The sequence below is a fragment of the Prionailurus viverrinus genome, chromosome B1 (assembly GCF_022837055.1).
Source record: "Prionailurus viverrinus isolate Anna chromosome B1, UM_Priviv_1.0, whole genome shotgun sequence".
In the NCBI taxonomy this organism is placed as follows: Eukaryota; Metazoa; Chordata; class Mammalia; order Carnivora; family Felidae; genus Prionailurus; species Prionailurus viverrinus.
This window is the reverse complement of record NC_062564.1, coordinates 82,317,191-82,343,675: the sequence shown is the minus strand read 5'-3', so window position 1 is coordinate 82,343,675 and position 26,485 is coordinate 82,317,191. Positions and strand designations below refer to the sequence as shown.

General features: G+C 37.1%; 1 protein-coding gene and 1 pseudogene across 1 annotated transcript in view; both read right to left on the bottom strand.

Annotated features, from left to right (window-relative positions):
- Positions 1 to 26,485, bottom strand: part of ANAPC10 (anaphase promoting complex subunit 10) — a 262,048-nt gene that overhangs the window by 123,266 nt on the left and 112,297 nt on the right. The window lies entirely within an intron of this gene.
- On the bottom strand, positions 2,288 to 24,499 carry LOC125163743 (NADH dehydrogenase [ubiquinone] iron-sulfur protein 5-like; annotated as a pseudogene).

Genomic DNA, 26,485 nt, shown 5'->3' with positions numbered 1-26,485 from the left:
GTGGATATGAATCACCTAGGCATCTTGTTAAATGTAGATTCTGATTTATTGGGCCTAGGGTGGAGTCTGGGATTCTGTATTTCTAACCAGCTTCCAGATGATGCCATTACTGCTGATCTGAAGACACACTTGAAGTAGCAAGGCACCACATAACACTAGCTCTTTCCTCAAGGAACTCATAGTCTGGCAATGCAGACAAGCCACATGCCTGTGAAATAAATAAATAATTCAAGGTATCACAGAAAGTACACTGGAGTGATTTTAGCCTTGGCTCTGTTTAATCCTACAGTGTTCAGAAGCACCTGGAAGGCTCAGTTGGTTAAGTGTTCAACTTTGGCTCAGGTCATGATCTCTGAGCCCTGCATTGGGTTCTCTGCTGTAAGCACAGAGCCCACTTCCAATCCTGTTTCCCTCTTTGCCCCTACCCCACACTCTCTCTCAAAAATTAACATTAAAAAAAACCTACAATGTTCAAACTTGCAAATCACTGAATCAAACTGGACCTCAGTTTCTGTATCTGTAAAGGGAGAGTGACAAGATGACTATCACATCCTTCTCAACTGTTAAATTCAATCTGTGATTAGAATTAAGATTAATTACACAAACAGGGGTAATTAATGCCAGCTTAGACAATTATCCATTATATGTGTATAATAAGAAAAGTTATTTCTTTTTTTTAATGTTTATTTCTGAGAGAGAAAGAGAGAGACAGAGATCGAGTGGGGGAGGGGCAGAGAGAGAGGGAGATACAGAATATGAAGCAGGCTCCAAGCTGTCAGCACAGAGCCTGACATGGGGCTCGACCCCACAAACTACAAGATCATAACCTGAGCCAAAGTCAGGTGCCCCAACTGAATCCCCCAGGTGCCCCAAGATAAGTTATTTCTGATAAAAATATACACTTAATGATCTCAAAAATGTGCACAATATATTGAGTGGAAAATCAGTTTAACAATATCTATAATATTGTCTTATGAATTCATGGTTAATTCTAACTTTTCCTCTTTATCTTTTTCTGGATTTCCTACTATTATAGGTAATATTTTTATAAGAAACCCCAAATCTATAATTTTTTTTAATGTTTATTTATTTTGAGGGAGAGAGAGACAGAGTGCAAGTAGGGGAGGGACAGAGAGAGAGGGAGACGCAGAATCCAAAGGCTCTGAGCTGTCAGCACGGAGCCCGATGCAGGGCTCGAACTCACGAACTGTGAGATCATGACCTGAGCTGAAGTCAGATGCTTTACTGACTGAGCCACCCAGGTGGCCCTAGAAACCCCAAATCTATAAAAGATAGTGCCCATCCTTGTCAATCCCTGACTGTCCCAACCCTACCCAACTGCTCCCCACCTGAGCTCTGAGTTGGGGATGGCTCAGTCTATCAATACATTTGAAGCTTCCTTCCCATGAGTGAACAGAATCCGGAATTCGTTTGTCCAGTGTTCCTGGAGGGAAATGGAGACCCCCAGGAATTCAGTTACCATTTCATCTGACTGGCCTCCTGCCCAGCTTCTGGTTTTCACCCTAGCTCCCTGTTGGGATAGGAGCCCAGCCCTGAACCCTGGCCAAAAAAGCTGTAGCTCTTGCTCCACTTAATTCTGGCCAATCCAGGAGATAAATCCTGCTAGCGGTACCACAACCACTACCCATCTCAGCTTCCCCAGTTACTAGATTGTCTGCTTTAGCCCAGGAGACCTCCCAGAACTGAAGCTTAGATAACAGCTCAGATAATGGGATATCCAGCAAAACCTGAGAAATTCTCCCCCAGGCCTAACACATTAGCCTGCCAAAAGCCTTTACAAATGACTTCTTTACATTCACAAGTAGACTGACTAGAGATACAGCAACACGTTTTGCAGGCTAATTCACTGTATTGACCAAAAAAAGCAGCTGTAGCTTCAGAGGTAAAATGTATGTGCTATTCAATCATGGTGTGAGCACACACTTTTATGTCTCTACCCTTACATCATTGGAAAAATTGTGATCATATAACATCTTTGGGACTTGGTTTCCTCATCTGTAAACTGACTGGACAACTCTCAAGTCTGTTCAATTAAAATTCTAGAGAAATTTCTTTACCAAGCAATTATATTCACTTTTTGGCCCCATCCTGTTTCTCCCATTGCATTCATACTGCTAAGTATAGCCCTGATCTCACGTTATTATTATTTTTTTAATAGGATAGAACAATCTTACTCTTCACAAAAAGGTTTTCAGTAAATGAGCTTTTCAGTGGAGAAGAGATAACATGAAAATGAGCCTGGAGCCACCAGGAGCAGTAGCTCAGCTCAGGGCCTAAGGTCCTCCTTGCCCAGGTGGTGAGGTAAGGGTGTATACTCCCCTCCCTTTATTAGCTTATCCTGCTGTGTCCTGATGCCACTCAGATGTTTCATCGTTTTCTGCTGAAGCAGACCTTCTACAAAATCATCAGATTCTATCTTGCACTCTCTCTCTGCATGGATACCACTGATTCCATGTATACATTCTATCTACTCTTTTTCAAAAGCATGACATTGACCTGGAATCTTGTGAGGCTGCTCAACACTTCGGATTGACATCCAATGATCTAAGTTAAGACCCAGCTTTTCTGCACGTCAAAGAAGGGCACGGTGTCTCTCTGTCATGCCCTTGTCTCCTTGCTGGCCACTGCTACTGGATGATCTCTCCCAGTATTTTATAGTTAGTTGTATATGTGAGTTGTTTGTTTGTTGTTGTTGCTTTTTTTCCCCCTATGACTTCCTTGAAGACAGAGGTTTTGTCTTGCTTGGTCCTTGCAGCTGAGTGCAAACCAACACAAAATACTCCACTCCACACTTGAATAAAATTTGCGAAATAAGTTTTCTTTATAGTTCTTAACAGTTCCTTGCATCCTGAAAACGTCATTTTCAGATAAAATTTGTCATTTTGAACATCAGAGCAACCTTAAGAATTTTGGCTATTTGATAGCAGGAAAAGGGAGGGGCATGGCAATTATTTTATGAATTAATAGAGTCTACCTTCCTCAAAAACAATTTAGGGCAGGTCACAGTGCCCCAGAATAAGCAAAAAGAGGGGGCAACTGGCAAACTTCACCTTACTGGTGCTCAGAAGCCCTGAAGCTATCTCCCCAGAGAGCAGGGCGAAATCAGCTCACAAGAATTCGTATGATAAGAACAGAGGCACCTGAAAAAGCACCAGAACATCAAGGCTTACAATAAAAGTGTCAGCCTCCTGGTGGAGCTTGAGCTGGGCTGCAATAATTTTCTCCCTGATGAACTGACTTCAAAGATTCCTTGGGTCACTTGAAGAACATTTGGTAAAATATGTAAATATTAGTTTCTCTTCTTACCTCTAGTAGAGAAAAAGTGCTTTGAGAGCCTAGCAGAGAAGAGAGCTGTTAAAAAATAATTTTCAGAAAATGGTAAAATCATGGCTCCCATACAGCCATTAAAATGAACATGGGTTATAGAGGTTTTTTTTTTTTTAATCATATGACATGAGGGAACCAGAGAGATGTTATAAACCAGTTCAAAGGAAAAGTCAAAGCAGCACAAATTCACAAGGATTAAAGGAACGTTGTAAATAGGGCCAAAGTACTTTTTTCATGTGGTGGAGGAAGTAAATTAAAATCACTGCTGGATCAGACATAATATACGTATCTATCAGTTGCCTACCACTGTGGCAGAATAGCTCAAAGACATTGCACTGGGCTAGAATCTATCTTATCATCTGGAAGGGATTGCTATGCACAAGGCCGGCTTTCCATTGAAACGAAATTTTTTCTACAGAATTTACTTGACCCAGCTGCCCTAACAGCTTTCTTTAACATAACAGATGTTGCGGCCACGCTTTGGCAAGCAAATGACTGTCATGTCATAATTGAATCCTCTACCGGGATCTGAGATGCCAATATTTCATACTGCCTTTTAAAATGCCACACATGGCAGAAAAAAAAAAAAAAACCTTATTTTTTAAAGTTCCTTAGCAGCCTAACATTTTCTAGTAGATATTCTCTACCTCTGTGAAGAATCAGGACACAGGGTTTTCCTAATAAACAAGGCCAAATTATTTTCTCAAAAAGTAATACTGACTCTGCTCAAATCCTCAGATGAGTATTCACTTGAGACCCTAGGGTCTTGTGCCATAAATGGTGGAAGACAATTTGGGCCTGAGAAGGTTTGAAGGCTGGTGTTAACTATCACCAGGCTTTGTTCACACTTCCAATAACTGCTTCAGGAACAGCATCTCCCTGATTGGCCCACAGTATTTCTGTTGCTTTAGAACTGCTCCTGGGGTGCCTGGGTGGCTCAGTAGTTAAGCATCCAACTTTGGCTCAGGTCATGATCTCATGGTCGTGAGTTTGAGCCCTGTGTCAGGCTCTGTGCTGACGGCTCGGAGCCTGGAGTCTGCTTCAGATTCTGTGTCTCCCTCTCTCTCTGCCCCTCCCCCACTCATATTCTCCCTCTCCCTCTCTCTCTCACTCTCTCTCTCTCAGAAATAAATAAACATTAAAAATTTTTTTAAAAAGGGGAGCCTGGGTGGTTCAGTCAGTTAAGCATCCAACTTCGGCTCAGGTCATGATCTCACGGTTTGTGAGTTTGAGCCCCGCGTCGGGCTCTGTGCCGACACCTCGGAGCCTGGAGTCTGCTTCAGATTCTGTGTCTCCCTCTCTGACCCTCCCCCGTTCATACTCTGTCTCTCTGTGTCTCAAAAGTAAATAAACATTGAAAAAAAATTTTTTTAATTGTTTTTAAAAATACAAAAAGAACTGCCCTCAGTGGTGTCTGTGCTTTCTCTTTTATGTCAGTTGCCCAACTGGTAGAAACAAAGGTACAGCCCTGCAAGGTAGACCTTAGATGCAAAGGGAGGAACAGATGAGGAAGCTGAGCTCTTCTTCCCTTTGTCCCCTTCCCCTGGCAATCAGTAACCTCACCCCTTCGCCGTCTTCCTCCTGCACCACAATGGGGTTCTCCCCTTGTTATTCTACCTCAGCCCAGGCACTGAAGAGCCTTTGTTCACTATTCCAACTTGTTTTGCGGGCATATCTCTTCTTTGGGTTTCATCCCCTCAGCTCCCTCCAGGAGCTCCACTCTACTCCCTCCTAGTCTTGGCCCCTCCCTCTCCTCAGCAAGGTTTCTCTTATCTTTTTTTCCAGTCAAGGCAGCTGGCAGCTTTCCTCAGAATCTAAAGACTCATGTAATCTTGAGCGAGGCAAAGGCGGCTGGCAGGAGGGATTAGGATCCCCTCCTCTAAGCAGGGAGGAGGGTGGTTCCTAGAGAGCCAGGCACTCTGTAAACTACCAACGGGCTGCTTTGACCATAAAAGCAGTTCAGCCTGGCCTTTGGTGAACGTCTATTTTTTTTTTTTTCAGTAGAATTGTATCCTCATGGACCCACCAGCGTAAGTTAACAGCAAAATATACATTCCAATAGCTGAATGAGTTGACCTGTTGTATGGGGTTACTTAGTATTGTTCATTTAAATACTGGAGAATGTCTGTCAAATACAATGGTTTTCGCTGTAGCACAGTTGATGTTAAACTATTCTGACAGTAAGTAGGCAATAGGTTCAGCAGCTCTAAAGGAAAATCGTGGTCTGTATTAATAAAACCATGTCATCAGCATTGAGAAGGGTGCATTCTCTACTATTTACTATGCCTTGCAGCCTCCTCTCTTTTAACAGCTGTATCAAGTTATATATGATGGATCTATAATGCCAAATTAGGACACTACTCTGTTTTATATACATTTAGAACTGGAATTTTGCCCTACCCATAGGAACTCAGAATGTACACCAGGATTATAGAATTTGATAGATAAACAGATTCATTCAAAAGATACTCATTGAGTGCATTATTGTTCTATGAACCGGAGATACAAAATAAATAAGACATGGTCTCTGTGGAGAAGACAGTGCAAATGAGTACTACTGCATTTTCACAAGGTTAGGATATGACTGTCAGTCATTGTATTCTGGTGTCAAGGATTCCTGAAACTTTATTAATTTAAATAGAAATGAAATTCAGTGCTGCTGTTATGTATGATACATGGTCTTATGGGAGCACTAATAAGTGATCTGATCAGAAAATAAAATCACCATAAACCCACATTATTTTAATTCTGATATATTTTTTAATAAAACAATAAAAGTAACACATGCTTATTGTAAAAAGTCCTACACAATCCCATCACTTCATTATTCTTAACTATGTTTTTATTGGAATAAAGGGAATAATACTGGTCAGTAGTAGATTACTTTTAAAACTTGTTCATTCTTCATGTAAGATAATGAGCTAATTCAGAAAAAAAGGGTTTGCTTAAGTTGGTTGCATCAATCCAACTTGAAGTCTTCCACTGAAATCAATCATAACCACCCCTTTCCCCTAAAAGACAAACAAGTTAAAAAATTATCTGAACTTAATAAGTCAACATGTCATTCCAGGTAAGCCATTTGAAAAGTTGTTTTACAAAATTTGCAGGATATATTTAACTTTTCAGAGTCTTTCTTGGACCAGATGAAATATTAAAGATCAATATGAAATCTGAACAAATTACCAGCAACAAAATTGAATTGGTAATTAATAATTACCAAACAACAAAGTCCAAAACTGATGGCTTACACAAGTGAATTCTATCAAACATTTAAAGGAGAATTAATATCTATTCTGCTCAAACTATTCAAAAAAATAGAAGAGGAAGGAAAGCTTCCAAAAACATTTTACAACCCCAGCATTACCCTGATACCAAAGCCAGATAAGGAAACCACAAAAAAAGAAAAGTACTGCCCAATATACCTGATGAACACAGATGCAAAAATCCTCAGCAAAATATGAGTAAACAACATTCAAAAATATATTAAAATGATGATTCACCATGATCAAGTGGGATTTATTCTGTGGATGCAAGGGCAGTTCAGTATTTGTAAATCAATCAACATGATATACCACATCAACAAAATTAAGGATAAAAAAATCATATGATTATCTCAAGAGATGAAGAAAAAGCATTTGAAAAAATTCAACATGCATTGATGATAAAAACTCTTAACTCACCCATTCATGATAAAAAGTAGGTTTAGAGGGAACATACTTCGACATAATAAAAGCCACATATGAAAAACCCACAGCTAACACTCAATGAAGAGAAATTGAGAGCTTTTCCTCTAAAATCAGGAAAAAGACAAGGATGTGCACTCTCACCACTGTTATTCAACATAATACTGGAAATCAGAGCCAGAAATCTGATAGCCACAGCAATCAGAGAAGAAAAATAAATTAGAGGCATCCATATTGGTGAAGAAAAAGTTAAACTATCACTATTTGCAGAAGACATGATCTATACATAGAAAACCCTAAAGATTCTACCAAAAAACTACAAGAATAAGTAAATTCAGTAAAGTTTTAGGACACAAAATCAATACCCAGAAATCAGTAGTGTTTCTATGCACAAATAATGAAGTAGCTGAAAGAGAAATTAAGAAAACAATCTCATTTACAATTGCACCAAAAAGAATAAAATACTTAGGGATAAACCTAACTGAAGAGGTGAAAGACCTGTACACTGAAAACTATAAAACACTGATGAAAGAAACTGAAGACGACACAAACAAATGTAGTTATTCCATGCTGGAATTGGATTGGAAGAATTAATATTGTTAAAATGTCCATATTACCCAAAGCAATCTACAGATACAATGCAATCCCTATAAAAATACCAGCAATAATTTTTACAAAACTAGAACAAATAATACTAAAGTTTGTGTGAAACCACAAAAGACCTGAAATAGCCAGAGCAACCTTGAGAAAAAAACAAAGCTGGAGGTATCACAATTCCCAATCTCAAGATATACCACAAAGCTGTAGTAATTAAAATAGTATGGCATTAGCACAAAAACAGACACATAGATCAACAGAACAGAACAGAGAGCCCATAGATAAACCCATGATTATATGGTCAATTAATCTATGACAAAGGATGATGAATATACAATGGGGAAAAGACAGTCTCTTCAATAAATGGTGCCAGGAGCAAGGCAGCTATGTGTAAAAGAGTGAAACCGGTCCACTTTCTTATACCACACACAAAAAATAAACTCAAATGGATTAAATACTGAAGTGTATGACCTGAAACCATAAAAAAATACTTAGAAGAGAACATAGGTTGTAATTTCTCTGACAATGGCTGTAGTAACATTTTTCTAGGTACGTCTCCTGAGACAAGAGAAATAAAAGCAAAAATAAACTATTGGGACTATATCAAAGCCAAAAGCTTTTGCACAACCATGAATAAAACAAAAAAGGCAGTCTACTGAAGATATTTGCAAATGATATACCTGATAAGGAGCTAATATCTAAGAATATATAAAGAACTTATACAACGCACCACCAGAAAAACAGCCAACCTGATTAAAAAATGGGCAGAAGACGTGAATAGACATTTTTCCAAAGGAGACATCCAGATGGCCAACAGACACATAAAAAGATGCTCAACATCACTCATCATCAGGGAAATGCAAATAAAAACCACAAGGAGATATCACCTTATACCTGTCAGAATGGCTAAAATCAAAAAGACAAGAAATAACAAGTGTTGATGAAGGTGTGAAGAAAAGGAATCTGCCCACGGGAATCCCTGTTGGTGGGAATGTAAACTGGTGTAGCTACTGTGGAGAATACTATGGAGGTTCCTCAAAAAAATTAAAAATAGAAATATGATATCATCCAATAATTTTACTATTAGGTATTTACCCAAATAAAAATGAAAACCCTAATTTGAAAGGATATATGTATCCCTATGTTTATTGCAGCATTATTTACAATAGCCAAGATATGGAAGCAATCTAAGAGTCCATCAATAGATGAACGGATAAGGGAGGTGCTGCGTAAAATACTATGCAGCCATAAAGAAGGATGAGATCTTGCCATTTGCAACAACACAAATAGACCTAGAGGGTACTAGCTAAGTGAAATAAGTCAGACAAAGAAAGACAAATACAATATGATTTCACTCATAAGTGGAATTAAAAAAAAATGAATAAACAAAAAGCCAAATCAGACCTATAAACACAGAGAACAAACTGATGGTTGCCAGAGGGCAGGAAGGTGGAAGGATGGGCAAAATGGGTGAAGGGACGTGGGAAATTCAGGCTTGCAGTTATGAAATGAATAAACCACAGGAATAAAAGGCACAGTATAAGGAATATAGTCAGTGATATTAGAACAGCCTTGAATGGTGACAGAGGGTAACTACACTTGTGGTGAGCATAGTATAATATATAAGCTTGTTGAATCACTATGTTGTACACCTGGAACTAGTGTAATATAATGTGTCAACCATACTTAAGCAAAACAATTAAGATAAAAAAAGTTTTTAATCTATGCAAAAAACATGTGAAAAATGAAGATTCTGATTATCTTTTTTTCCAATATTAAAAGAAGTGAGTGCAGATTTTTTTTAAAGGGATTTTTTTCCGTGGATTAGCACCCTAAAATTCAACACCAGGTTTTTCTCTAGTTTACCTCAATCTCTGACTTTGGTCAAGTCGTCTCTCTGCACCGAAGTTTTCTCACCCAAATCACACTAACCACTAGAAAGTGATGGAAGCCAAATCACAAGTAAGGATTTAAGAGGATAATTAAGTTTCAATTTTAGGAAAAAAATAAGCTACAGATACTGAATCCCTTTAAGACAGCAAAGGCATCACAAATAACTGTTTCTTCACATCTCTGATCTATAATTTATTCACCCCTAAAATGAAGGGTTTAGTTAAATGATCTCCTGGGTTTCATGTGGTGGTAAAATTCTATTACCATATTGTTTCTATTATCATGAATATTATGTCCAGAAAGGTAAGAAAGAAAATAGCAGACAAGCAACATAAATGGTATATCCATGGTAAACATATCTAAAACTCTTCCAATTTAGCTTCTCCAATAAGAAAGTGAAATCCCAAAGAGGTTTAGCTGGTGGTAAAAGGGTACTCTGAAACCTATACTCTGACTCAGGCACAAAGTCAAGGAATTAATGTAGACAGAACCACAACCAAGTAGACATGGTGGCAGAGGGACTCGTTTAGAGTAGACTGGAAAGGAATTTGCTATTTTCTTCCCTCTAGTTTTATTGAAACCAATAGGAAAACTGTATTTAATAATGCAATATCAAAGCAAACACAGCATTAGGCATTTCTCTAGGCCATTCATAATCTTCTTGGATGGCTGACAGCCCTCTGCTTCCAGTGTATTTTAGGTGTGTACTAATGGCTTAGTACAATGACGTATCTTAATGGCATATTTATTGAAGCACTTAATCTACTCTTGGGGGGTGAAGAGATCAAGTGCATCTCTGTTGAAGCACAGAAGCTTGTTAGAGACTGTATAATGACTATTACAGGCTAGAGTCCACAGACTCACCCTGTAGTTTTGTTGATAACCTCGACTTGTCAAAGTTCTAATTTGTCACCAGGCATTTTGAATGAGAACCTAAGACATTTCATCAATACCTGTCAATCCACACCCAGCAAAGAAAGCGATACAGTGTCAAGCAAAGGATTTCACTTAATGAGCTGGCCATAAACCTGTCATGGGTTGTTTTCCCCTAGCTTCTGTTCTTTCACTGCTTCCCAAGCCAGATCCCACCAAATACTCAGGGTTAAACAGAATCACTCAGAGTTGAGACAAATCCCCATAGACTTCCCCACCACCCAACTGTGTAACCTACCAGAGAATTGGCTGGCCCATTGGGCTTTGGTTTATTTGTCTGTTAAATAAAGAGATGAAACTAAGTGGTTTTGAGAGCTAACATTCCATAATTCTATCTCACTTTTTCTTTCAGTAACTAGTAGTTTGAAGAACCCTGAGTAAAGTCAAATTTCCAATTTTTGCCTCAAGGAAATTTGATTTTTTTTTCTTTTTTTTTTTTTTATAAAATAAAATCTCTATGGTTCAAGAAAAGCTGAAGGCACCTATTTTAGCTTTACTCGTTTAGGGAAGTATTTAAAGAATCAAACCAGGAATGGCTGCTATTTAAAGAAGCAGTCACAAAAAAAAAAAAAAAAAAAAAGATAAAACTTATGACTATAATAAAATTGCCTTCAATGAAAAAACTTCCCATTTGACTGTATCTTCTTTTTTTTTTAATTTTTTTTTTCAATGTTTATTTTTGAGACAGAGAGAGATAGAGCATGAAGGGGGGAGGGTCAGAGAGAGAGGGAGACGCAGAATCTGAAGCAAGCTCCAGGCTCTGGGCTGTCAGCACAGAGCCCGACCCGGGGATCAAACTCAGGGACCGTGAGATCATGACCTGAGCCGAAGTCGGGCACTTAACCGACTGAGCCACCCAGGCGCCCCTGACTGTATCTTCTTTTTAAACCTATCTATGTAGGTATAAATACTATGCCAGCATCTCTGTGTTATAAACCAGCTCACAAAAGGGACCCTGTAAATTATTTTTATTGTAATTAAGGGGTCTAAAAAAAAAAAGGCTAGTTGTGAAAAGGACCTTGGAATTGAAAATCATGCCTATATACTACCTAAGGAAAATATATATGAGTAAAACTATATTCAGCTTCACTGTTGGACACATAATTGCTAATCATATAATTACTAACTGTAATTCCCAGCATTTCCAGTCCAAGCAAAAGAAAGAAGATTAAAGTGTTTTTTGGGTGTTTTTTTTTTTTTTTTTTTTTTAACATTTATTTATTATTGAGAGAGCATGAGCATGGGAGGGGCAGAGAGAGGAGGAGACACAGAATCAGAAGCTGGCTCCAGGCTCTGAGCTATTAGTACACAGCCCGACGCAGGGCTGAAACTCACAAACCATGAGATCATGACCTAAGCCGAAGTCGGACACTTAACCAACTGAGCCACCCAGGTGCCCCAAAGATTAAAGTGTTTTTAACGAAAAACAACACATGTAATCAATAATGTATACGTCAGGGAAAGGAGAGGTACTATGCAAGAAATGGGTTTTACAACAAGGGTCCAATAGGGAGATGGAGTGGGGTTGAAAGAACAGATTCTTGAATCGAGCTGAGTGACTCACCTCTTGGTCTGAACCGCATGGAACAGTTTAGCTAAGTCCTACAGAAGGAATTGAATTCCTTCTCCAGGAAGTGGCCTGCTCTTAGGCTATAGTGGGATTAGACCAGTTATTTCTAAGTTCCTTCAAGTCCCTTTTTTCACTGATTCCTGGAAATTTCATACTTTTTTTAAATGCTTATTTATTTTGAGAGAGAGAGAGAGAGAGAGAGAGAGAGAGAGAGAGAGAGCAGGGGAGGGGCAGAGAGAGAGGAAGAGAAAGAGTCCTAAGTTGGCTCCATGCTGTCAGCACAAAGCCCAATGTGGGGCTTGAACCTCGAACCGTGAGATCATGACCTGAGCTGAAGTCCAACACTCAACCGACTGAGCCACCCAAGTGCCCCTAATTCTTGGAACTTTCAAAGACTCATCCAAATGAAACCCATGCCTGGTCTGAGGCACACCTGCCACAGAGAAAGCCTTCTGTCACATGCAGTTCCATCTCGCCTCAAGCAGTTTATTCAAGATTCTGGCCTTTCAGGTTTCTGAGCTCAGATTTTCATCTCAACTACTCCACCTCCTAGAAATACCTAATGGACTATTAAAGAATTGGCAAAGAGTAAAAGAAATATGTCATAGCTGGTATTTTTATTTTGGTTAGAAAAATTCACAGGTTATCTTAATTCACTGCTATAGTTCTTAGCCCATTTTAGAGGAGCAGTTGGGGTCTGGAAATTTTTTAGTTAGCTTTTCTCTAGACTACCTGAAAATCATTAAAAATGTATCCCCAATTGGTCCCACAGTTAATTAACTGTTCTTTGCAAAATCTTTCTGTAAAGATTCAGTGTAAAACACATTTTATTTCCCATTTTGCTTGTGATCCTAAGTTATTTAGTGGCTCCGCTTAGGCTAATCTTGACCTAATTCTCACAAAAATTAACACCATGATGTTAGAGTTCACAACCTTTGGGCATCACAGCTGCACTCTTGGGGTTAACACTGCTCTTGTGGGAATGACACAAGAAATACAGAGCACCCAAATTCTAGGAAGAACTTGAATTATGTGCAGCCCCACATAATTCCCACCAGATGAGGAAGGTGTTTAAATCTTATAATCCTGTTTTAGGAATCTCCTACTGTATCATGTTGAAATGTTCTTTGAAGCTGGCATTTATTACACGGTTACCATCCAGTGGCAATAAGTTAAATGTTTGTTTAGTGATAAGGCCTCCACCTACTCCATTCACCCTTGATCCTGCACTTCTGAGACCCAGAACATACACAGGAAGAGAAAGCAAAGTTAGTTAACAGAAGTAGACTGAGAATTGATTAACTATTAGTTGTCCCTCTGATTAACAGTGATATTCCTAATGATTCCATGAAGTTTCAAAAAGTTTCAAAAAATTTCAAAAAATTTAATATTAATAATATGAAAACCCAAGAACCCACATTAAAATAGAATGCTTTCATTGGCATTTGGTTACGAATGAGTTGAAATAAGGAAAAAAACACTAGATCAGGAGTCAGAAGACCTGCTTCTGGTTGCTTATGGTTTCCGTTTCATCTGTTTTACGGGGCGACACCTGCCTTACCTGCCTGACAAGGTTGCTTTAAGCATCTAAAGCAGTGGGCATGAATGTTCCTTGTAAACAAGAATGTGCTTTACAAAATATTTTAATAATTCACTTTCCTCTTATGTGTACAGAAAATGAAATACATTTTTAAAAGAACTTTTTATGGGATGCCTGTATAGTTCAGTCGGTTAAGTTTCCGACTTTGGCACAGGTCATGATTTCGAGGTTTGTGAGCTTGAGCCCCAAGTCGGGCTCTGCGCTGACAGCTCAGAGTCTGGAGGCTGCTTCAGATTCTGTGTCTCCCTCTCTCTCTCTGCCCCTCCTGCTCCCCCATCTTTCTCTCAAAAATAAATAAACATGAAAAAATAATTTTTTAATATATAAAAGAACATTTTATTACAAAATTTCAAAAGGACTGCAAAAGATTCCCAATCAACTTTTCTACTGGATAGCAAGGTAGCAGCTGCCCAAGGAACCAGAGAGCAGAGAGCTCAAAATCCAGCATCAGGGAGAACACTGAAAATACTTGAACATTTCTAAGAAAGTTTGAAGAAAAAGAGATTCAATGTTTTCCACAAGACCTAATTTCAATTTAATTACTGATTTTTAACTACAAAGCAGCAAAATATTCACGCAAGCAGAGCTATTTATTGGCCACCCCAGGGCACTTGTCCTTAGATTGGCCCCTTCTCACATCTTTACAATGTTTTTGGACACCTGTGAAATTCTGAAGGTAAAAGAAAATGTCTGCTCACACCCCTACTCATGCCTGTAGGTTCTCTAACCCAACATTATTATTAATTTTTTAGTAGCTATTAATTTATTAATAATTATGTTACCTTAATAGCAGGATTTAGATTAGACATTTAGATGACAATGATAAACTGGATAGATGAAGTATTATTTTAATTGAGATTATACTAATACATTTATGATTTATTGTGAATCCAATGGAGGGCCCTAAAGGTCTAAATGCCTCAGGTCCAGAATTACTTAAACAAGGCCAAAATAATTAAACTCAAGCCTCAGTATGAAGTAGAAACAATAGTTCAAGACGAAGTTTGGAGATAGGTGAGTTTCTCTAAGAAAGAGTAGGGGAAAGAAATTCCTTGTTCTTTATAAGGCTCTGTTTAAAGTAAATCACATTGATTTATTTTCAAACAAAGTTGTAAAGTCACGAAATAGTCATGCAAGCCCCTTATTCTCTAAGAAGTTACAGAGAGAAATAAATATAAGTGAATACTTTTGTCTGTATTCAATTAATCGTTCCTGCTTTCTATCTCTCTGTCTCTCCATCCCTCCCCTCCATTCTTCCTTCTTTTTGTTTTTTTAAAAAAGCAACAGGCTTAGTCTATAAAAAAGTAGGAAGGAATATAGCCTGGTCACCTTTCCATATTTCTTTATCCTTGTGTCCCCGTCCTGTAACACGCCCTCTCCTAACAGTAGTGATGTGTGAGGGAAGGTTTTATTTGATAAGGTCAAAGGTGAGAATCCCAGGCAACATTGTTTTTTTAATAGTCTTTGGTATGACAGAAAACATAAAACCAGAGGCCACATACCTATCTTATCCACACATACCATCAACATCAATAGGTACCTCACTACAACCTCAGGCAGTTTATTCTAACAAGCATTCTGCCCTTCAACCACCCCTGTATCCTGGTGACCCAGCTTGCTTTTGACTGCTCACCCATTCCTTGTATTTTCCTCTTGTCTATGGTTTGTAAACAGAAATCAGCTAAATCTTACATTTCATAACAGCTACATGAATATTTCTGATGCTTAAGTAATATTAAATGATTATTGCAACGCAGTATCAATACAAGATGGCATTAATTTTTTTTAAATGTTTATTCATTTTTGGAGAGAAAGAACATTAACAGGGGAGGGGCAAAGAGAGAGGGAGACACAGAATCTGAAGCAGGCTCTAGGCTCTGAGCTATCAGCACAAAGCCTGACGTGCGGCTTGAACTCACGAACCATGAGATCATGACCTGAGCTGAAGTTGGACGCTTAACCAATTGAGCCACACAGGCACCCCAATACACGAGGGCATTTTGTAGACAGAGACAGAGAGAGGAAAATTACTTCAGAGTTACTTAACAGTAAATATTCAATTTAGTCATTTAGTAGCTGTGTAATTTTGTCAAATTAATGTTTGTTTCCTTCATTCTACAAAGAGCGTATAATAATTATAAGATTATTATAGGGATTAACTATGATAATACATAAAGAATGCTTCATAATGACTAGCACAAAGAAAGCACTCAGTCAATGTTAACTATTTTTAATGTCGTTATGAGGACAAGAGGCAGTCTATGCAGGGACTAGAACACCAGGCCTAGGTACACACCTGTAAGAACCTGGGTGCCTCCACATCCCAGCCCTGCCTACCTTTCATATTTCAGTGTTAAAAGGTGTGAGTGAACAACAGTACTGAACACCAACACTTGCAATGAGCAAAAACACTTTTAAAAGGGACTTTTTTAGCCAAGATGATTCGGATTTAACCTGTTGCTATTCTGAATAATGCTAGAATTACTCCCCAAGTTGTAAATAGCATGATCACTGGATAGGCCGGAGTTTGTGGTCAGTCATATAATATTTTTAACAGGCATGGGGAAATAAAATCTAATAAGGAAATAACTAAATGTTAGTGTAGTTGAAATAGCGTTACTTTACTTCTTTAACGTGGAAAATTATCTTTTCACTTGACAAATGCACAGGACAGTGGCCAATGCCCTGTGTATCTTCTGTTACATGAAATTAAAGCTATGGCATAATTTCATTATGGTGATAATTCCCTTTACAGTCATTTTTACTATGAAACATTTCATATATTTGTAAAATGTAGAGAAGATAGCCCTTGCGTATACACTACTCAGCTTAAGAAATAAAATCTTACAAATGTATTTGAAGCCTCCCCTAATGATCTCATTTCTAATTCCTCTTTCCCCTGGGCCCCAAGGTAGCCCACTGAATTTGGTGTTATTTACTCACATGGGATACATTTTCAAGATTATTTTCTCAGACTAATCTAAAAGGGCTAGTCTTCTATCAATATTTAGAGTTAATTACTTTCTTTGTGCCTCTGAGTAGAATTTACAATGTGGCAAGGTCTAGTAACATCAGAATTATTTTTTAAATTAAATCAAAAGAGGGAAAATATCCCATTGTCAGCCCCATCCAACTGTGAAATGCAATGCCCTTAAAAAAAAAAAAAAATAAGGTCAAGCATATTTGGAGATGAAAGGGCGGGCCTACACCAGCAGACTCCATCTTGTTCTGTGTCCTTCACCTAGACCACGAGTAACCTCTCGCTCACCCGTTCAAACTTCCTGATCAAAACACGCCCAGCGACCTGCGTAACAGGACTCTGACCCTTCCCCAGCCAATCGGCCGAGGCCACGACCCTTCCCCAGCCAATCGGCTGAGGCCACAGCCATTACCTCACCAACTGCCCCTAGACCCCAATAAAACCTTTGTGCTTTTGAAACTCGCTCTCTCTCCCTGGTATTTCACCGCTGTGTAGGTGCAGGTAGGGGACTGAGCTCGAGCTAGCTCGAATAAAGGCTCTTTTGCTTTTGCATCGGACTCGGCTCCCTAGTGGTCTTTGGGGATCACGAATTCTGGGCATAACAGAGATATGTGGAGAAAAAACTCTACAGATGTGGAAAGAATTCAAGAATTGAGTTTCAGAAATATGGCAGATTATACATTAAAAATTCCTCCTGCTAGATTAGTTAGGGATGCTGAGAAGAATTACACCAGCTTTAAAAAAATGCACAGCTAAACCGATATAAAAGACAAATATCCAGGTGTCAGGAATAATGAAGCAACTGATACCGGGACTGGCAAATGAGTAGGCTACCTTGCCTTTGCCTTGATGATGGGTGGTGAGTAACAGTCACAAGCTAGGAATTTGGCTTTTAAGGGAATGCAAAGGACAGGAGATGGGAACTTGGCTATTGTAAGGAGGAGAATTGAAGTTAAAATCCCTGCATAAAACTAGAAGGGCTTAAAGTCTCAGAGGAAAAAAAAAAAAAAATCTCCCAACCAGTAAAAGAACACCATAGACAATAGGGAAACTGGTTTATCTGTGCTTGGGCTCTAAGTGAGTTATTTTATATAAATCCCTTGAGAATGTATAAAATCTGGGCCTGCCCAACACAGAGAACTGAATTTATATCACATGTGGTCTAGAAAGCCACAAGTCAAAAAATTACAAAGAACTAAGTCCTAAGCCAGAGATCTCCAATGAGTATACACAGAAGTAAACCCAAAACTATGCTGGAAGAACACTCTACCTTAAGATGAACGAGAATTTTATAGATAAATTCATAATCCAAGATTTAAGACAAAAAAGAAAACAAAAAACAGTGGATTAAAACACCCAAGAAATGAACGCAATAGAAATGTCTGATGGAGGGGCACCTGGGTGGCTCTGTCAGGTGTCGAACTCTTGGTTTTGGCTCAGATCATGATCTCACAGTTCATGAGTTCGAGCCCCACATTGGAATCTGTGCTGACAGTGTAGAGCCTGCTTGGGATTTTCTCTCTCTCTCTCTCTCTCTCTCTCTCTCTCTCTCTGCCCCTCCCCCACTCATGCTCTCTTTCTCTCAAAATAAATTAAAAAAAAATCTGATCGAGACTACTAAATAATCATGACTAAAAGAATTATCATATATTTTAACTAGTCTAAAACTCCCTAAAATTCTAATTACTAATACAAAGCTGCATTTCTTAACATACACAAATGAAAAATGGATGAGTAGTCACTCAAGGAAAGATTAATAATTGTATTGGGGGGAAGATCAGGGCAAAACAAGAAATAGGAAATATTGAATTATTTGCCACTGAATTACTTTGGCACCATGTAAGAATATAAAATTGTAAATGCACTGAATAGGTAGTTACTGTAAGGTAATATGGCTTCCCCTTGGAAATGTGTAAATTGAGGCTTTTTCATCAAAAGTACCTGCAAAAGCATCAACATGAAGCAAACACCTACCTATATAGGATCTAGAGGATCTTCGTCTATACATCAAAGCAAACACAGTAGTTTGAAAGTTGGAAGAGGTAGTGGTGAAGAAAAATGTTGTACTCATCTTTAAATTTTCTCTTTGGGGCACCTGGGTGGCTCAGTCAGTTAAGCATCCAACTTTGGCTCAGGTCATGATCTCACAGTTCGTGAGTTCAATCAAGCCCTGCATCGGGCTGTGTGCTGACAGCTTGGGGCCTGGAGTCTGTTTTGGATTCTGTGTCTCCCCCTCTCCCTCTCTGCCCCTCCCTGGCTCTCACAGTCTCTCTCTCAAAAATAAATAAACATTAAAAAAATTTAAATTTTCTCTTATATTTAACTACTTGTAATGCTTTATAAATTAATAATCAACATATTCATCATTGTCTCCTTATCTGATTTATTATTGAGGCCCCATCTAATAGACACCTATATAAACATCCTAGAATGTTATCTGTATCTGTTTGTTGATTCCCTTTTACCTAAACCTCCTCCCAGACACATGAATTCATAGACAATGAATTTTGTCTATTTTATATTTCTAGTGATTTCCACTGCCATATTCCTATCTAGCCCCTCATCACATCTCACCTGGGTTTTTCATTTAGTCATCAAATACTTCATTGCAAGCTTACTGTGTATCAGGTACTGTTGTTCCAGATGTTGTTCCTGTTGTTTCAGGTAATGTTGTAGTAAAACTAAGATGTAGAAAACTAAGACGTTTTCAGAACCTATCTTCATTGCCTCCAGTGCTTCCTACTCCAGTTGAATCTTAATGATTTAACCTTCTTAAAACACATATCACTCACCTACCTTTTCAAAACCTTCAAGGGTTTCCTGAAAGAAGATACAGGCCAAATGTTTTACTTTGACATTAAAAGGCCTCCAAAATCTGGCCCCAAACCACCTTTACTTAAAGTTTTCTCTCACTGCTCCCCTAGACATTTACTTGCATTGGTTTGAGAAGCAATATCTTGTTATTGTTTTTTAAGTTATAATTATTTAAGTAATCTCTACACCCAACATAGGGCTCAAACTCAGAACCCTGAGATTAGGAGTCACATGCTTTTCCAACTGAACCAGCCAGGATCCCCAAGAAGCAGTACCTTTCAAATAAGCCATATAGATTTCTTCCTCCCAGAAATCCAAACTGAATAAAAAACAAAACCCATTTTTATTCTATTTACAAAAAACAGATAAGGGATATAAATATATGAAATGTTGAAAGTAAAAGAAGGGAAAAAGATATAACATTCAACACTAATCAAAGGAAAACTGGTATAGCTTTATTAAATCAGAAGAGTAGATTCTATGGCAAAAAAATATTGCTAGAGACAAAGAAGTACACTTCATCATAAATGATTTGATTCATCAGAAAGATATAACAATTCTAAATGTGCATGTACTTAATAACATAGTTTCAATATATATAAAGAGAAAAATGACAGAATTATAATGAAAAGTAGATATCCACAATCATGTGGAAGATTTTCATAAATCTTTCTTTTTATTATTATTGTTATTATTTTAAATGTTTTATTTATTTTTGAGAGAGAGAGACAGAGAGACGGAGCGTGAGTGAGGGAAGAGCACTCGAGAGAGAGGGAGACACAGAATCCAAGGCAGGCTCCAGGCTCTGAGCTATTAGCACTGAGCCTGACACAGGGCTTGAACCCACAAACTCTGAGATCATGACCTGAGCTGAAGTAGGACGTTTAACTGACTGAGGCACCCAGGCACCCCCATACAACTTTCTTATTAACTGATAGAATGAACAGACAAAAAATTCAGTTGAATATAAAATATTATATAATTATATAAAATAATTAATAAACCTGATCTAATTAACATATATGGAGCACTGCAACCAAAAACTATAGAACACATACAATTTTTTTATGAAACACTAATAAAAATTACACATATGCTGGGCTATTAAAGCAAGTTGCAACAAATTTCAAAATATGTTCTTTGACCAAAGAGCAATTATGCTAGAAATTAGTGATAAAAGATACACTGAAAATTCCCATTTATCTGGAAAGAAAATTATGAAATGTACTTCTAAATAACCCATGGCTCAAAGAGAAACTTTCTAATAGATATTAGAACATATTCTAACTGAATGACAGTAGATAATTATGTATTAAAACATGTAAGATCAACCAGAGCTGTACTTGGAGAGTAATTCACAGCTTGAAGTACATATTTTAGACAAGAAGAATGCTGAAAATCATTAATCTAAGTATTCATCTCAAAAACTTAGAAAAATAAGGGAAATTAAGCCCAAAGAAAACAGAAGAAAATAATAAAGAACAGAAAGCAATGAGATAGAATATGTGCATTAGAAAGGATAAATAAAGCCAAAAGTTATTCCTAGAAAATACTAACAGAATTGATAAATTTTTGCTGAGACTAATGATAAAGAAAAAACATATCACAAATAACCAATATCAGGAATGATGAGGGACCTAACAATACAAATCCTAGACATTATAAAGATAACCAAATGATATGAATAACTTCATGCCAATAAATTTGAAAATGTAGATAAAATGGATAAAATGTAGATAAAATGGATTCTTCTCCCAGAAGAATATAAATTACAAAAACTTACACAAGAGGAAGTACAAAGATCTGAATAGTTTTCCATCTATTTAGAATTAGAAGCCAAACCATAATTCTGTCTTCACAATGAATGTTATAATTCATTTAAGGAATTATTCTAAGCTCACACAAACTCTTTCAGAAAACAAACAAACAAACAAAAACTTTCTCATTTATTTTATGAAGCCAAAACATGACAAGGACAGCACAAAAAGGAATATTACAGGTTAATCTCACTTATGATGCAAAATCCCCTGATGCACATGAATGAAAAATTTCTAAACTAATTTTTACCAAATCAAGTTCAGTGATTCATAACAAAAGATAATGCCTATAGCCAAGTTGAATTTATTCCAGAAAGCAGGTTATTCAACATGTAAAATTCAACCAGTGTAATTCAACATAATAATAAAAAAGAATAAAATCATAGGGTTATTTCAATAGATACAAGAAAAGCATTTTATACACTCAGTATTCATTCATAATTTTAAAACAAACAAAAGATTTTGGTAAACTAGAAATAGAAGAGAATAGCATTAATTTTGTTAAGGGTTTCTTGAAAAAACCTAAGCATTCTCAAAAAAAAAAAAATCCAAGAAAACATCATACAAAGTGATGAAATCTTAAAGCTTTCCCACTGGGATCAGAAACAAGGTAAGAGTGACTGCTCTCAATGTTCAATTTAATATCTCAGACTTCTATTTAATACATTACTGGAGGACATAACTAGTTTAAGAAGGAAGAAAAATAAATAAAAAATATAAGGAAAGGAAAAAATAGGCATGACTTAAAGATGTAAAAAAATTAAAAGAATCTACAGAAAAGTTATTTTAATTAAGAGAGAAGTTAGGTGTGCCTGGGTGGCTCAGTCAGTTAAGCATCCGACTCTTGATATCTGCTCAGGTCATGATCTCGCAGTTGTGGGCTTGAGCCCAGCATAGGGTTCCATGCTGACAGAGAGGAGCCTGCTTGGGATTCTTTCTCTCCCTCTCTCTTTGCCCCTCCCCCCCTCCCCTGCTCATGCTCTCTCTCTCTCTCTCTCTCTCTCTCTCTCTCTGTGCCTCCCAAAATAAAATAAACATTAAAAAAAGTGAAGTTAGAAAGTTGCTAGTTATAAAGTAAATTTACAAAAATCAATCTTATTTCAATTTACCAAAGCAAACTTCTTTTTAAGTATCATTTATAATGGCCTCAAAAATATCAAATTCCTAGGAATAAATCTATAAAAAAATATGTCTCTCAAGAAAACTATAAAACACTTTTGTAAGACATTAAACATACAGAATCTCATAAAGTCTCAAACATACAGAATCTTCTATAAATTAGAAGACTCAATATTATAAAAATGTTCTCAAATTGATCTATAGATTCCAAGCAATCCCAATAAAAATTCTATACAGATTGTGTGTGTGTGTAACCTGATAAGGTGAATATAAAATTAATATAGTAATGACAAAGGCCACGAATAGTTGAAACAGTTAAAAAAGAACAAGCTGGAAGAACTTGATCTATTTGATGTCAAACGTATTACAAATCAGCAGTAATAAAGACTGTGTTGTCTTGATATAAGAATAGACAAATTGAATAGAAGAGGCAGCTCAAAAACACACCAACACATATGGATACTCAATTTAACAAAAAGGTGCCACTGCAGAACGATGGGAAAAGATAGTCTTCAACAAAAAATTCCCTATCTATATAGGGAAAGAAAAAATTTAATTCCTATCATATGAGGTGGATTACAGATCTAAATCTGCACAACAAAGCAACTAAAGCTTTTAGAAGATAATATAAGATTATGAATCTTCATGATGTTCAAATCAGAAAACATTTCTTAGCACAAAAAACCAGTAAACATCATGGAAAAGATAATAAATTGGTTTACATTCAAAATAACAGCAATTTCTATACCCTGCTATTGAAATGTGAATGGAAACATCTACTTTGGAAATGGATTTGGAATTATCTACAAAAAGTGAGCATATATATTCCCTTTGAGCCAGCTATGTGACTCCTACATACATATCTAAAAACAAAAAATGCACATGCAAAAGGAGTCAAAAGACAAGCACCAGAATTTCATACCAGCATTACTGTAATAGCCTGAAACTGAAAACTTCAATACCCAACAGTAGAATGGATAAATAAAGGCATATTTCTACAATAAAATACTACATATATAGCAGCAAAAATGAACAAACAATACCTACAAGCAGTAACATGGATATGTATTACAAATATGCTGAGTAAAAGAACACCAACACAAAAGACAATATATTTTACCTTTGTATATACATATGTACATAATGTACATTACATTAAACATAGGTGAAACTCAGCTGCACCATTTAACTCAGGGTAGAGGCTAATCTTGGAGAGGAGGAGAAAAAAGTGGTTGAGAGCAAACACAAAGAGAACTTTCAGGGTACAAAGGTGTCCTAATGTTTGGCATGTACATGGGTGTCCATTTTAACCTAATTCATTGAGCTGGTGTTTGGTGCACCTCACTATATGTACATTATGCTTCACACACACACACACACACACACACACATACAGGAAAAAAACTAAAAAAAAAAAAAAAAAAAGAAAAAAGGCTGACACAATATGCCAAAGATTATTGTAGATATGATGATCCTGGTGCTCATCTAATTCCTATAAAACCAAGTTGCTTTCTTCTAGCACACAAATAATAAAAATTTTCACATACAGAACATTTCCATTAAAATAGTATTTCCTGTTATTGTATTCAATAGCTACAGAGTATATGCAAAATGGTTACTATTATTGAAAACGAGAAACAGCTTACACCATATTTTTTATTCATATCACTGGTGTAACTCATGCTTCATTTGACATATCTTTAAAAAGAATCATAGTATGAATAATACTGTTTCAAAGACTTGTTTGGTTTTAAAACAAGGCTTTCTTATTTTGAATCCAAAAGTAATTAGACATAAGACAAGCACAAATTGGACCCAAAGGAATCAAGTTGTGTTCCTACTAATGATGATTGTCTTTAAACACACAACATGCCACAGTCCAAGAACTCAAATATTTTTGTAATAGCCGCTTGAGAGCCTTATTTGGAGCTGTGTATGATTTCTGATGGTCTTGCTTACAAGTGTATTTTTCTAAGAATTACATTTATCTAAATCTCTGGAATGGAAGGAGGGAGCCTGGAACAATGGATCCAAATTGGGCAGACATTTCTAGGATTCCACAAGCATCTAAGGAACATCCTTTGGAAAAATGCAGATTTTCACCCAACTTTTTACCCCAGGCAAACTTCTGATAACCTCCTCCATGGTCCAATGATTATAATTTGATAATTATATATGAAAAATATTAAATATTTTAATTTACATGAAATTGTTTCAAAAAGTAGAGTGTCTATTCCACAGTCTCCTTTACAATGTAAAATGGTAGTAGGTGTTAGGCTACCTATAATGCCTCTATTTTCCTCCAAAGTTTTAATATAGCATTAAATATAAGAATTAGGTAAGAGTATGGATATAAAACTATAGTTATAACAGGGTAAGATTAAACTTTTACTGCACCCTATCCTATCTATTTTCCATCTGATAGCTTAAAGATGTTACAGATTACTCAGGTTAGCACCCCACGGTACCACATGTAAATATAACCTCCTCACTCCACAAATGTGTAGTTTTCCATGCCTAAAGTGCCCTCCCATTTCACCTCTACTTAAATTTGCATATTGCTTTAGAACTAGCATGTAAATTTAGGAACACTTCTTTCTACCCCCAATGATTCCTAACTGGAAGGAAGCTCAATGTCTTTACTCTGAGCCTCTCTCCACCCTGTCACACCATCCCTGAGGAGGTAAACATCTGATTTGTAAATATATATTGAGAATACATGGCTCTGTTCCATCCTCTGTCTTCGAGGGAGCTTCCTGCCCCTTCAATGTGCAACCAGCAATGACATGAATCTTAGGGATTCATTATTAGAAATCCAAATTAGCTACAACTTGAAAATATATCCATCTGCCTTTCAGGAAAAAAGGTAATTATTTTGGCTTTCATCTTCACTAATGTGTTTCTCTACTTGTACAGAACCTAGGAAGGGGGCCTCTTCAGATAACCCTGCATACACGAGTATCTATGTCTTCCATAAGACCCCTTACTAACTACACTAGGCATTGGTGATATTTGCCCTTGTTAAAATAACATTTATTATGTTTCACTCAATACTACTTTACACTGAGGAGGTATGAATGTCTCTGTGTGTCCCCAGTCATCGTCAGCTAGACTGTAAATTCTTTCTGAATAAGCAACATGTTTTCTTATTTGTATTCTACACTGTATTCAATAGTACATCTTGATTGCTTGAAAAAAGATGTAATATTTTTCTCCTGGTAACTATAACTAATACAATTGATCACAGCATTGTAAGTATCTTTTGTTTTTATTTGATAGGAATGAGCAATCAAGTATCCGTAATAATTAAAAAATGACACTGTGGATTATTCCGGTCTAAGTAAATCTTTATGAAATGCATGCTTTCCAGCCTTAGTATACATCATAAGCCAAACTACTCACCTTTCTTCATTGGCACCATGTTACTAACTTGACCAATTAGGTTATTAGAGATAGTCTAGAACAGGAACTTCTATTCAGTTGATCAAAATAGAGAAAGCTTACCCAAAGTGGCCTGAGAGAACAACACTGAAAAGAGACAAGTTTGGAGCTAGCAAAATAGTGCTTATCATAATATTCTAAAGAGGCAAGACAGGACAGCAACAAGAATTAGCTATGGGCAACTAAGGGATTCAGACCTAGATCAGGAGTAACAACCACTTTTTGTTGAATACTGCTATTTGCTACACATTGTGCTAAGTGCTTACATTTATTATCTCTTAATCCTCTGATGCATACTGCTATTATTTACAGTTTGCCGATGAGGGTGTCGAGGCTTCGAAAGATTATGTGTGACAGGTATCATTTACTGTCTACCTCATATCTATTCTCCCTTCTTCCTTGTGTAGAGAATGCTATTTGTATTTTTGTGTTTTTCAGGGAGATGATGTGTTTTGCCCCAGAAATAGTAGTTTGCCTAAGGCAACAATGACAATCCCACTCCCTGCCTTCTCAGACAAGCTTGCTTCTCTTTCAGGTAGAGACAGCCATGTGACCCAGTTCTGACCAACAAAACATAGGAAGCCCACTGGAGATTTCTGGGGATAAAGGAGGACTGATACAGCCAGTGCTACTCTTCTCCCTCCTCTCTCAAGTGCCAGTGTGATAGTTAGAACTATAGCAACTATCTTT